The sequence below is a fragment of the Rhinatrema bivittatum genome, chromosome 4 (genome assembly GCF_901001135.1).
Source record: "Rhinatrema bivittatum chromosome 4, aRhiBiv1.1, whole genome shotgun sequence".
In the NCBI taxonomy this organism is placed as follows: domain Eukaryota; kingdom Metazoa; phylum Chordata; class Amphibia; order Gymnophiona; family Rhinatrematidae; genus Rhinatrema; species Rhinatrema bivittatum.
This window is the reverse complement of record NC_042618.1, coordinates 12,218,958-12,232,696: the sequence shown is the minus strand read 5'-3', so window position 1 is coordinate 12,232,696 and position 13,739 is coordinate 12,218,958. Positions and strand designations below refer to the sequence as shown.

General features: G+C 53.0%; 1 protein-coding gene across 1 annotated transcript in view; it reads right to left on the bottom strand.

The window, feature by feature from the left end:
* The window catches only part of FLRT2 (fibronectin leucine rich transmembrane protein 2), a 92,501-nt gene extending 88,713 nt beyond the window's left edge, over positions 1–3,788 (bottom strand). Inside the window, exon 1 of the mRNA XM_029597723.1 lies at positions 3,092–3,788. The gene's annotated coding sequence lies outside the window, so the exon portion shown is untranslated. The remainder of the gene's footprint in view (positions 1–3,091) is intronic.
* Between the last annotated feature and the right edge of the window lie 9,951 nt (positions 3,789–13,739).

The window sequence follows — 13,739 nt, the reverse complement described above, 5'->3', positions numbered from 1 at the left end:
AGGTTTTCCCCCCTTCAGACCTGCCCTCCGATCACCCAGCTTTGCACGTCGGGCTAAGCATAGCACAGCAGTCGACAAAATAAGAGTTTGCCAGTGTGGCGCCCGGGGTTTGCACGTTGCCCCCCTGCTGAGAGCAGGCAGTCATACAGGGGGCATTCAGCTACAGAAATGAGCGCCGCCTGCCTCTCCCGGAGACCCCCGAAGAGCCTCCTCCATTCTTAAGCACCATTTCCTTTCCATCACCGTCATCTTTCCCAGTCTAGAGCTCTCAGATGTTTGGCTGCAGCTTGTCTTGTCTTGTGTTGTGTTGTCTTATGTTGTGATGTGTTGTCTTGTGTTGTGTTGTCTTGTGATGTGTTGTGTTATCTTGTCTTGTGTTGTCTTATGTTGTGATGTGTTGTCTTGTGTTGTGTTGTCTTGTGATGTGTTGTGTTATCTTGTCTTGTCTTGTGTTGTGATGTGTTGTCTTGTCTTGTGCTGTGTTGTCTTGTGATGTCTTATGTTGTGATGTGTTGTCTTGTCTTGTGTTGTCTTGTGATGTGTTGTGTTGTGTTGTGTTATCTTGTCTTGTCTTGTGTTGTAATGTGTTGTCTTGTCTTGTGCTGTGTTGTGTTGTGTTGTGTGAGCTCTTGGCGAGCCGGGCACATTTTCTGAAAGCCTGAGGGCAGGGGGGATCTGGAGGTGCCAGCAGCAGAGCTCAGACTGCCCCCACCTGCCAGGATTTCACCGCCTGGTGACTTTAGGGGGGAGAAGAAGGCACGACCTTGTGACTTTAAAAGACGTCTTTAGAAAGTTTCCGTTCAGGAGTCCCGAAACAGATCCTGACAGCAACGCCAAAAAGGAAAAAAAAAAAAGTAGGCTGGGGCCTTCATGTGTCCCCCCCCCCCCTCACACACACACACAAACCCCCCCCCCCCAAAAAAAAAATTAGGAAGATGAAAGGGTAAAGGGAACCTGCTGCCGTGACAGAAGTGGAGAAGAAGAGAGCCTGTGCTTTGGGGGGAGAGGACAGATTCGCAGCTCTGCCCCCAGACCGGATCTGAAAGGGGGGGGGGGGGTTTCTCTCGGTAAGAAATTGTGAAAAGTCTCATCCTCCCTTGCTATGGAAATGAACAGTGATTTGTATCCATCAGCCCTCCAGATCGCGTGAAATGCCTGCCGCTCTCTGCTGGGAGCTAACAGCCCCCCTCTCCCCCCCCCCCCCCCCAGTGCCTGGGCTGCTGCAGCCCCTAACTCCGACCCTGCGGTTCCCGCGGCGTTAGCCTGCTGGCCGGTACCTGCTGCCCACACTTTTTATAAAGTCCCCCTAAGCCATCAATTCCTGGACTGGAGACCCGGCAGGCTGGCAGCCTTGCACGTGAACGCCAGGCGTGGGGAAGGCGCGCTGCAGCCTCCGCTGGGCAGGACTGCGCGGCTCCCATAGAGGTCACTAATGGACCAGGTTTGAGAAGCGGTGCCTGGCAGTGGGGAAACAAAGTCTAAAGAAAGTGATGGAAGGAACCGGGGGGGCTCGTGCAGTTCGGACGGAATGGTCGTCATGTTTTTAAAAAGCAGCTTTGCAGGATTCACGTGATAACCTTGCTTTTCTGTCTCATGATTGTAAAGACTGCACAATATCCGAAGTTCAATCGCGCCCTCGCTTCATGCGTTGCATGCCCGGTCCTCGTCTTAAATCGCAATCCCCAGCCCATTTTGATTTTAAAAGCGGGCTCAGATGTAAACCCTGAACTTACAGAGGGGGTACGTGGCTTCCCCGCCTACGTTCAACATTTAAACTGCTGCTGTGCCCGGTGATTGGAAGCAAAAAAAAAAAAATGTTCATTGTCCCCTCACTTGTTTGCTATGTGACTTAATGTAGAGTTTAAAAAATAATCAGTTCAATACCTACAGCTGGTAATAAATGAGATCTTTATACAGTCAGCCCCCTGGTAAGAGCTCACTGTAAAAAAACCAACCCCGTAAGGGCAAATTCTGCTTCTCCTGCAGCTCCTGCCTCTGCTCCATCTGTTTTACAGCCGTAATTAAAATATGAATTTGACTTCCAGCGAGGCAGCCCTTCTGGAGGGAGCCCCTGCAGATGGCAGCCCGGCCTCCTCCCCTGCACCCTGATAAAACCTTCCCTTCCAAACCCACAGGATCGGCGTTTTAAGCGAGAGGGGGTGGGGGGGGGGGGGGGCATCCTGCAGGTCAGGCGAGAGAGAGCAGCGAGGTAAATGGAGAAAGGAGGCTTGCACGAGTGCCCGGCTCAGGCTGGGCTCCTTCATCTGCGGGACGGGGGCTACCGAGCTGCCCGAGCTGGGATCCTTCCCGGGCAGGGTCCCAGGGTTTCCCGCCGGCCACCGAGTCCAGGGACCGCGCTATCCCCGTTAGCAAAGGATTTCAATGGGGAAAGCAGGCGCGCGCCGCCCCTCCCCCCAATCCCTAGCCCCCGGTCCCCCCCCCCCCCCCCCCCCCCCCCCCCCCCCGCTGCGGGAGAAAGCGGCTGGGGAGGCCCCGGTTAAAAGCGCCTGTTGCCTCGGTTCTGGGAGCCCCTGGCTTTGCCCTGCCCTCTCTGGGCTGGTTGCCCCTTTACCCCTCAATAAGGCTCCTGCCTGCTTCGCTAGATGTGCGCCGGCACCACCTCCGCCCCCCCCCCCCCCTCTTTTTTAGATGAAGCTGGCGAAAGCACCAGCCTGGTAGGAATCATAATCCTCATAATCGTAATAACCGAAGATAATAATAATAATAATTGGGTTTCCTCTCTGTACCTGCATCCTCCTTCTCCTTCTGCTCCAGCCCCAGATATTTCGGCTCAGGGTGGGCACCGGTTCTATTCCAATCCATTGCCCCCCACCCCCCATCCAAACCTGCAGCTTTGCACCAAAAGCGCGAACCCGGCCCCTGGGAATTAAAACCCAGAGGGGACGGGGGGGGGGGGGGGGGGTCAGAAAAGAAAACAAAGCTTAGAGAGCTCGGAAATAAGGAAGCGTCCCCGAGCCTGGCAGTGTGGGAGCAGATCCGGATTAGGAGGGGAGGGGGGAACTCTGCCTCCCGTGCGCCGGATCGGAGCAGGGACGGGAAGGGAAGGGAAGGCGCCGAGGGCGCTGCTTACCTGGCAGGGTGCGGGCGTCCTCCTCTCCCGGCGCCGGGCATAATCCGCTCTTTGTGCGCCCACTGCACGCGCATCGGGAAATACAGCCAGACGGAGGGAGCGCGCGGAAAGAAGGGGGACAAACGCAAACTTTGGCTTCTGGCCGGCTGTTGCTCTCCCGGGCGATGGCGACTTTGCAGCCCCTGCGGCGGAATCCGCGGTCCTCCTCCTCCTCCTTATACGGCGCGGCGGGCGGGAGATCGGGAGCCGGCGAGCGGGCGAGTCCCGGCCGTCCGTGCCGCTGCTGCTGCTGCCGCCTTCCCCGCAGGCTGCCCCTGGCTCTCCGGAGCGCTGCCTCCCCCTTCCCTAGGAGGCAGTGGCATCATCCTCCCCTCCACCACCTCCTCCTCCCGCCGCCGCCGCTGGCAGCCCCCGGCTCCGGCATCCCAGCGCATCCACTTCTCACCCCCCTCTTCTTGCGCGCGCTCTCTCTCTCTCTCTCCGTCTCCTTCCTTCCCGGGGGTGGGGGGAGATGAGGAGGAAAAGGAAAAAAAAAGAAAAACCCAGCAAGCCTTGGCTCCGGATTACAGCAGGCAGGGGGAGTCCGGGAGAGCTGGGGGGCTCCGGAGCGTGAACGGGGTCCTCTCCCCCCCTCCTCCTCCTCCCGCCGGTCGTGCGCTGGCGGGCTGAGCTCGGCAGTAATGATGCCCGGGTTGGGACTATTCCCTGCTAATGTACGGCGAGCCTTCCCCCTCCCCCCCGCCTGCCACCCCAGGGAGATGTTTACAGTGTCGAGCCCTCTCCCTCTCCCTCTCCTCCTCTCCCTCCCCGGGTCCCTCCCACTCTCGCAGCCTGAAGAATGCTTGGAAGGCGGGCAGCGAGTGAGTGAGAGAGTGCGAGAGTGAGTGCGAGAGTCAGTGAGTGAGTGCAGGCTTCCCGAGAGCCCGAGCCGCGGCTTTAACCCCTCCCCTGCCGAATCCGCCGGCCCAGGGCTTCCCTTGCAAACGCCTCGGCGCCTGACCCTCTCCGCCGGCTTCTTTTGAATTTCGGCCCCGACGCGCAAAAGAATTCGGGGGGGAGGTTGCAAGTAACCCGGGCGGCTCAGCTCCCGGCCGGGCGTCGCCGGTACTGCCCGGGTCCCTGCACCGGAGGGGCGATCTCAGGGGGGGGGGGGGCAGGCCTCCCCCGAGCTCCGAGCCAGGCGGGAAGGGAGCGCAAGCTGCAAGGGGGTGGAGGGAGGTCACCGAAAAGGACGGGAGAGGAGAACCCAGTGGAAGTGCAAGGCACCGGGGGAGAAGTGACCGCCAGTCTGGGTCGGAGCCGGGAAGGGGGACGGTGCTTGCAGTTTCCCCAGCTCTGGGGGGATTTCTGGGCCGCGGTTCAGGTGCCCGCAGCTTCCCCGGCGAGGAGCAGAGAGAGGCCCTGCACACACGGGGTTTGCGGCTCCGCAAAGCAAGCGCCGCCGCATTTCAGCTCAGCCACGAGCTATTTTGAGGGGAATTGGGCGACCTGTCTGCCGCCTGGGCGTGCAGTTTGCTCGCTCCCCATTTTCCATTGATTTAAAAAGCAGGACTAGGGGGGAAATTCTTCAGCTATCGCTTGCCTGTTTCTTGTCTGTCTCCTTTTGTTCTCTGCCTTTTTTTTGGTACAATATCTGTATCATTGCTGACAGCCCTCTCTCTGCTCCTTTCAAATAAAAGCAGTGGAGATGTTACTTAGCCTTGTCGCTCTGCCTTTTTTTCCCCCCTTTTAATCGACCTCTTTTCCTGGAGAGTGTGTGTATATATATATATATATAGTACTTGTCCTGGTTTCCATGTCTGGGGGGGGGGGGGGGAGAATCCCTGTGGATTTTCTCCCCTAATCCACCGCGGTGGAGCAAGGAAGGAGGCCCAAGAGAAACTTAAAACAGGAGGGAAACTGGAAAAGGGGAAGGCGGACTGCGAGTTGGGTTTTTCGTTTCACTGTCAAAGCTCAACTGCGTGAGACAATAATTTGGCAGAGGCTGCCCGAGGATTCAGCCGAGCCAGCAAGGTCTGTAAATCTTTTGAGTAAATTCAGCTCAGGTGTAGAGGGACAAAAGTACCGTGCAATGAAATAGGAAAAAAAAAACACCAAAACCCAACCCCAGAAGAGGCGAACCAACAGGGAATGTGTTCTCAATAATAAGCATCTCCCTCCCGAAACGAATCAGTCTCTTTCGTTGTCATCTTTCTTTTACTCGGCAGAGCTGACCTGCACTCCCGATGGCCAGAGAAGTGCAGTGAGCTCAAAGCACGTACGGCAAGGACGGACAGACAGTGCCACACGGACAGACAGACAGACACACACACACAGTCCAGCAGCAGCAGTGCGGACGGGGCGCCAGCGGACGGGAGAATTTAACGCGCTGGGCAGCAGCCTGCGCTCAGGGACAACGCGCTTTCTGGGGAACCCAGCGCCCCGGGATTTCAATGAGGGTCCCTTTGCTTGAGGGTGGGGGGTTGGGGGGCATCCCAGGCAAAAGGACTGCTGCTGCTTTCTCTCAGCTTCTCCCACCTCCCCCTCCCTCCTGCTTTCAACTTCTAAATTATTCCCCAGGAATCAGAAGGAGCAGGGGGGCGAGGGCTAACCGAGGGGAGGGGGAGGGGGCTATTCGCCAATTAAACGTCTCGTGGAGCAAAACACCGGGGGCCGGCGAAGTGGATTCAAGAAATGTTTTTTTGGTTTTTTTTCTCACCGGGTCGACGGACTGCGCCCTGGCCACGGGGGATTTACAATCCAGTCACAAGTGCAGTGAGTTCAGCCGGGCTCAGACCGAGCAGCCCCGCTAACGGAGCCCACCGTTCATTATCTTCCGATGAAGGCAGGAGCCGCCTGGCAAATGAGCTCCTTCTGGGTTAACCCTTCCTTAGCTCCAGAAAAGAGGGGGAAAAACCCAAATCTTGCAGTTCCCCCCTCTGTGCTTGGCTGTGCTTTAGAGAGTACGTCAATGGCAGGGTCTTTGTCCTGGACTCAGCTGCTTAAAATGAATGTAAATCACCCGGTAAACGGCTCCCACCGAAATAGACGGCTGCAAATCGCCTGGATCTGTCAATAGGCTCTGCCTAGGACCCTCCGCAGACTGGCACCAGGGAAACGCTTGAACTTCCCAGTCCTGCAAGGAATACGTTTAATGAGGTACGGAGAGGGCTCTTCCTGCACAGTCACCTAAGGCAGTATTAGAAGAGTGAGCCCAGGCATGAATACTTGCTCTAAATATTGCCGAAGGTGGCTCCTAACTTGGGCTTCGTACATTCCCCCCGCTGCCCTGTCCCTAATGACCTCTCACCTTAGCCGGCTCTGCCCTCCCCCCCCCCCGCGGTCGGTGAACGTGACTTTCTGACAGCCCTGCTCACCGTTTAATCCTCACCCCGGCTCCATGGCTTTGGGCAAGCCCGCGTTTCAGACAGTGCTCAATAAAAGTGCCTTCGGTGATTACGCGCGCCAGGGACGCGCGATCTTTATCGCTGGGAGCCCGTCACGCACACGTGCCGATGAGAAACGCCAAAGGCCCAGGACAGACCCAGGCGCCGGCCCAGCGGGCTCGGCCCACAGCTCCTTGCAGGTCGTGGCAAGCACTCGCCCGAGTCACTCTCGCCAGCCAGTATAATAAATAAACTGGGAAGCCCCCGGACTCAGGAGTTCAAACTTTGGGGGTCATTTTCTAAGCCTATGCACCAGAAAAGTCTTTTTGTGCGATAGCTTGCTGGGGGCAGACTCGGGGAGGGGAGGAGGCAGGGCAGGGAGGAGGCAGAGGCGGGCGGTATCTTCGCCGGCGGCCATAAGGTGAGCACCATTATCGTCACCAGTGGGCGCCCAATAGCGCCACCTTTCACGGTGGCGCTATTGGGTGCGAAAGCTGGCAGCGATAACACGGCGGTGGTGCGATGGCTGCCGGTTTTCGCAGGCCTTTGCCGCCCCCCGTTACCGCCGGGATTCACCATTCTCTGCCAGAATGGAAAATCCAGGCCAGAGAGCGCGGGATATAAAGACCGGCTCGACAGATTGTCAGACGCTGCTGTTTTGTTCTTTTATGAAATGTTTTGTGACCTGCTCAGAGCAGGGAAAAAGCTGGGCAGGAAAGAAATGAATAAATAATTTGGATTATTTATGCAAATGTACTTAAAGGAACAACAACAACAACCTAGGATTAAGGTAACCGCTGAAGCAGGTCTTGTTCTAGACCCAGTTTTCTCTGTGCTGAAACGAATCTAGGCCAAACATAAATCAAGCCTGTATCTTTGTTTTTATCTCGGCTGCCAGACTCAGGGAAAAAAAAGAAAACACAACCATGGTCGGATTTGAGAATCTCTGTTCTTTAGTGACTTCTTCTTCTCTTCACAGAGCATTAATTGTGAGCTGCTGTCCCATTTCATGCCTTGTCTAAGTTAACAGCGTGCCGAATGGAAACTGTTTATTATTATTATTATTTTATTGAACAAAGAGCATGGTCTTAAGGTTTCGCCCAGAAAGGCTGTTTCCTTCAAACTCCTGTATATTAATTTAAGAGGCAGGACACCAAGGACATAGCAGCCCCTTTTTTGGTTGTTGTTTTTCTTAGCCTAGAAGTGCCCTGAATTGCCTTTTTCGCAGGGAGTCGGATGAGTGCACCACAGCGCGGATGTTCTCCTTTATAAAGCAATGAACTAACCTATGTGGGAGCGGGCGCGGAGCAGACACCGCGCGCGCAGCCCCCCGGGATCTCTGAGCGCAAGGCTCGGGTAGGCCGTAGTCAGTCCCGGACGAAAGAGCCGGGCTGGAAGGCATCTGCATAGGCTCGACTTTCCGCCAGGCCTTCTCTGAGGCTGGCAACGGCAACCAACTTTTATTCCCGTCGGTGCTCAGCTGACGCCGAGATCAGCCTTGGGTTATAAGTTACTGGGAAGTGCAACCTCACAAAGTGACTTCGGATCGGGGACTCTTTATTTATAACTTTTCGATTTCCCCTCCCCCCTCAAAAAAACAAAAGGTAGGTTAGGACGTTAATAAATGCACATTATAAAAAAAAAAAATATCGGAATAAGCGCTACCCATTGCATAACGCATTCATGCCAGGTTTAGCGCGTCAGAGCAGCATCTTTTGCACCCAAATCCATCTCTTAACATTTTTTCCTTCAGATTTTGGGCCTGGGAAATGGTGTGCTAAAGATTTTTCACCTCCTCCTGCCATCCCATTTTGTATCTAGGGGGGGGGGGAGGGGGGGGGAGGATAGTACATGGGCCCCTTTGAAGCCTTTTCTTTTTTGCCTTCCTGCTCCTCTGCTCTCACCGGTGAAAGAATTCATCTCCCCCTTCCCCTGGGGGCTGGCGCTGGCCTCTGACCCTCTCTCATTTCCAGCGGCCCTCGATCTGCGCGCCCCTTAGCGCTCGCACCTTTGCAGGGGGGATGAGAAGCGCGTCCGGCCTCTGCGCGAAGTTTAACGCCACGGCTCCTTCTCGGCGGAGAGATCGGGCGCGTGCAGTGGGGGTCCGGAGTTTCCGCCGGTACAGAAAAAACCAAAACAAAATAAAAAAAATGCTGCTTTTTCCTCCTTTCAGGCCCTCCAAACGTTTGCTGCGGAGTTTGCAGTAAGTTAGGCGCAAACCTTTTCCTCTCTTTCAAAGGCTGAAAGCAGGAGCACATCCCGAGCTCGGGTCCATTTTTTTTTTTTTGCACTCAGCCTTACGCTAAAGAACGGGGATGTGCATCCTCAGCTATCCGTGCAGAGCAGTAATAACGGAGGAAGCCAGTCCGGTTGAAAAGGCATCGCCTCGTATGATTGTGTTCTCGGTGCAGCGGCTTTTCTTCCCTGCTCGTGTAACTCTTGCTGTCCTGCCAAGATGGCAGCAGAGTACAGGGCTTCGTATCTGCTGCATCTGCTCGGACACATTTTCCCAGCGCACACGCATTGTTGGTAAGAAAGCTGACAGTGCCCACAGGCTCTGAAAAAAAACAACCAACTTTCTTTAGGGGGGGGGGAGGGGTCGGGCATTATTATTATTATTATTATTTATTTTGCCGCTGAATTATTCATCTGCATGCCGTTCCAGCCCTAACCGGTTTGTCTCACTCCAAATGGATTGCACTGGATGAAGAAAAAATAATAATAATAATAATCACAGTGTTGCAATGGTTGTAAAAGAAATCGGCTGGAAAGAGCAGATAGAGACGTAGGCGCTGGAGTGAGTGAGTGAGCTCTCGACAGAAGGAAAAGCTCCAGCAGCCTCGCCAAAGTGCACCAAACTCCATCTCCAGGGGCAAGGAAAGGAAACTGAGATCCTACAAGGGAAGGAAAACCTGTTAGAAGGCAGAAACCCGTGCTGCAGGCAGAAGGCCAGTCCCCCCCTGTCGTTCCTCGCTCCTTTTAAAGGGACTGAGGGTAGGGCTTCTCTTACCCCCCCTGGGGCAATGATTCTAACCTGATTTCTGCAATTCGGACTCAGAGCTCCACCGGGCGATTATCAAATCCCCCTCCCCCCTCCTCCCGGGGCACTTTCCGGATCTGCATTTTCTCCCTGGGTTGCGTGCTCGGCTCCTCCGGAGAAGTTTGTTAGAAGAAGGGACCCAGAGCTGGAAGCGCTGCCAGGTGACCGGAGGTCGAAACTACCGCACACGCCGCCAGCCTCGGTCCAGAAGTCATTTGGGTGTCAGGTTTGGTGGGCGAAAAGAGAAATAAAAAAAAAAAAGCAAAGCTTCTGAAGGTTTCTGGATGTGGAGCTGCCTGTCCCTAGCTGTACACACCCAGGGCCTGATTTTCAAAAGCATTTACACGCTTAAAAATGGGTTTTACATGTGTAAATGCACTTTATGCATGTAAGTGGGCTTTTGAAAATTGCTACTATATATAACATTGAATTGTCCATAGGATTTACCTGCATAAGTGCGCTTTACGCAGGTAAATGGCTTTTGAAAATTGTTACAATAGTAGTCATATTTACATGTGTAAACCGTTTTGAAAATTACCCCCACAGTGCACTCGCTGCTGTTTGCTCTCCTTGCTAAATCCACTTCCTTTTCCATGCTAATGCTAATGCGGTTCTGCTCTGGACTACATGTGCACTCCCCACTGGCACTTGGCAACACTGCTTGCTCTTTCGCAAGCAGCTGAAATCCTGGCTGTTTACTGAAGCTAAATTGTTATAGGTTTATCGGTTATTGTTTTATTCTGTTGATTATGCCTTGAGATGTGTATGCGCATTGCTTTATATCTTGTTATTCTTTTTGTAATCCGCTTAGAACAACAGGATTGGTTTAGGCGGAATATATATAAATGTTGTAAGTACAATAAATATTAGTGTGGTGTCTGCACGGGGCTGGGATGAGGACACGGTAACTTCCGGGGCCTCTAGTTGCCAGTGACCGGCTGCACAAGCAGGCCCTTCTCTGCAGGATTGCCCGATTCTCTTGGAGCCACAGGAAACTAGGACCAGAGCTGGCTCCGGGACAGGAGGCCGAGGGTGATTCAGGCACCTCTCTTTCTCTCTCTTTCCCCTTTTCACTCACCAGGCAGACCAGGCTGAACCAGCCTCTTTCCCCTTCCCCATGCATCTGTCTCCTCCTCCTCCGCTGCTGCTGGGAGCCAGGCTTACAGGCCGATGCAATATAGTGTGACGTCTCATGCAATAAGGGGATTAGTGCATCCAAAATGTGCATCCAAACCAGTGCGTAGCTAATAGTGCTGGTCACATTTAAATTCATATTGATGAGGCTATTAGCTATCACCCCCCCCCCATGCAAACCCCCTCCCCCCCAAAAACAATGTGCGCCTGATGCACAGATTTTTTACTCTCAAAAATTAATGCCTGTCCCGGAGCAAGCGTTAATTCTTCAGCAGCCACAAAAGTTAATAGAAAAGCAGAAAATACAGCTTTTCTGTAGTTCCTCCTACTTAATTTCGTGGTGATATTATGTCGTAAGAACCAAAAAAAGGGAACCGGAAAAAAAAAAAAATAAATAAAAATGCCGCAGGCAGTCAGGTTAGGAAAAGGGACACAACCAACGAGCGCCAATTTTCCTAACCCGCGCTGACAGCCGCCTCTCCTGGGCGCCCGGTGCCGAGGAGGCGCTAGGGACACACAATTTCCCCCACCGCCTCCTTTTTACCGCAGCTGCCCATTTAAATATGAAATCGGGCGCCCGGGAGAGGTGGATCGGCAGGCGTTGGGAGAGATCAGTCACGAGTGTCCGTTTAACGTGCGCCGATATTGCAGTCAGCCGATTTGAACGGCAAGGGATCCCAGTAATCTTTCCCGGGTGCCCTGCGTGATTGGAGACGCTAGGCCAGGGTGAGGATGCGGTCCGCGGCTCCCTTTCTAATGTCAGCTGGGCCAGTGAAGGAAGGGGCAATGGGAAGAGGAGGAGAGAGGAGAGAGAATCAGGAAGGGGGGGGGGGGGAGATACAGGAGATTGGTGTCAGAGGGGTTTCCCAGAGGTTTAGGCACCAGCTATGGGCATGTCTGAGAGAGAGCCAGGGAGGGATGGGGGAGGAAGATAAGAGGATCAGGGGGATGCAAAGGGAGAGAGGGTCTGGAGAATGCGATGAGGGGGACCTCTCTCTCTCTTCCCCCCCCCCCCCTCCTTCCACAATCTGTATCCTCCTCCCCTTCCCCTGCTGCCGGAACCTCCTCTCTAATCTCAGAACCTCTTTCCTTCCCATCTTGGACCCCCGTTTCTTGGTATCTTTCCTCCTCCTCCTCCTGCTCCCCCAATCCATGAGATCTCTGATTCCTCTTCTTATCTTCCCCTGGCCCTCCCTCCCCTCCCCCCTCTCTCTCCCTCCTTCTCCTTCCCTACTTCCCCAAGATTCCTTCCCTCCATCCCAAAAAAAGAAGAAAATAAATAATCCAGGCAAGCAAGGTTGGGAAACTGTGCTTATGCAGAACAATGTAAATGTATGCAAATAGCTGCAGAATTTTGTCACTCTGGCCGCCGAATCTCTCCTTGATGTGGTGCAGGAAAGCGGGGGGCTGTGGTGAGATCTGGTGAAGGCACGTTCTTCTCCGAGCCACCGCTGCTTGTGGTCACACTGGAAGGAAACTGGAGAGAGAGAGAGAGAGTTTCACCGCAGCGTGCCTGACCGCACCATGAGAGGAGCCGCAAGCTTGGATTACTTAATCCTTCTTAGACCTCTCATCTGTGCTTGACGTTTTGCAGTCAAGGCTTGCGTTGAGTATGAACACAAAAAGGTAACCCATCCACTTTTAACCCTGTAATAGCCTCCCACTGTTAATAAAGCAGGGAGTGATGTCAGATTAATCCAGAACTGAATGCTGGAAAAGCTATTAGTAATAGCAGAAAGGTTTTGTGGTGAAAATAATGGTATTATACAGGCAAAAAACTGCTGTTGTCTGAATAAATCATATTGCCTTCCTTTGATCTCTGAACAGTCTGGTGCATTACTGGAATGAGAGAGGAGGATCTACATAATCCCCAGTCCTCAGGAAGATCCTATAACCCACTCCCCCCGCCCAGCCCTCTCCCAGTGGCAGCCCACATACTACGGGATGGCCCACTGAAATGAGACTGACTAACCATATCGCATCAATCTTTCTGCCTCCTGCTACACTGGAATTGCCATTGCAGATTTGCAGGGAACTTAGAGACGATTAAAATATCTGCAAAGCAGCGGGACTGGTTAGTTCTGCGGTGGAAAGTCCCCAGGGATGTACCCCCTTGGACAGCAAAGGCCTGGCACAGGTCCACACATGCAGTTAACAGGTCTTGATTTATGCATTGTTTTTTTTCTCAGCCTGTGACTACTTTTCAAGATCAGGTAAAAAAAAAAAAAAAAAAAAAAACCAATGCTGTTTTAATGCCGTATGCATTGCCAGGAAGATCTTACTTTGCCACCCATGGAACTGTTGATAGAGGGAATGAAGTTGGAACTCTACTGAACTAGATTTACTGAACCAAAGCTCCATTCATCACCCACTCAGGGAAAAAAATAAAAACCTGATAGGAAAGAGATTGAGGAGGCTGGCCTAATGAGGTGTGAGTGCTATATGGAAGTGGAAGTCTACTGCTGAAACCACTGATTTTGTGGTCATGGTAAGAAGAGCGTCTTATCATTGACATGAGTCACATTATTAGTTCCCAGAAATCGCTATGGGGTGTTGTTTTTTTTTTTCTCTCCTTCCTTTAGAAGAATATGAAAAAAGATGCTTCTCAACCTTTGGATTCTTATTTTCGGCATGCCTTGCTCACAAGTTGGGTCGGGCGACAAGTTTCCAGGCTGAGAATTACCACTGGCCGATCCTAGCAGCTCCGCTCCCTGTTGCGTGCTACCCACATCCATTCCAGAAACTAGCCGTTCCTTTTACCCGATGCAATATTAGGTTTTCAATAAGATTGGTCGCTTCACATTGTGCTTCACACATTTTAAAAATTCCAATGGGCGTCTAGCAGAAACCTTGGGTCAATTATCCTTAAACAGGAACCTAACACGTTGTTTTTTTTCTTCTTTACTTCATCTCTTCTAATACAGTCAGAAGTATTAAAATAATTCCTCGTTCTTTAATAAGGGGCCCTTTTGAGTTTACTGTGGCCTGTAATTTACCGATGTCCTCTAGTTTAGGATTTCCTGTGGTTACTGGCAACAAATTCAGTTCAGCGTCACCCAAGGAGACTCTCATTTAACCTCTAGCTTTATGGGTTTTTCCACAAACAGCT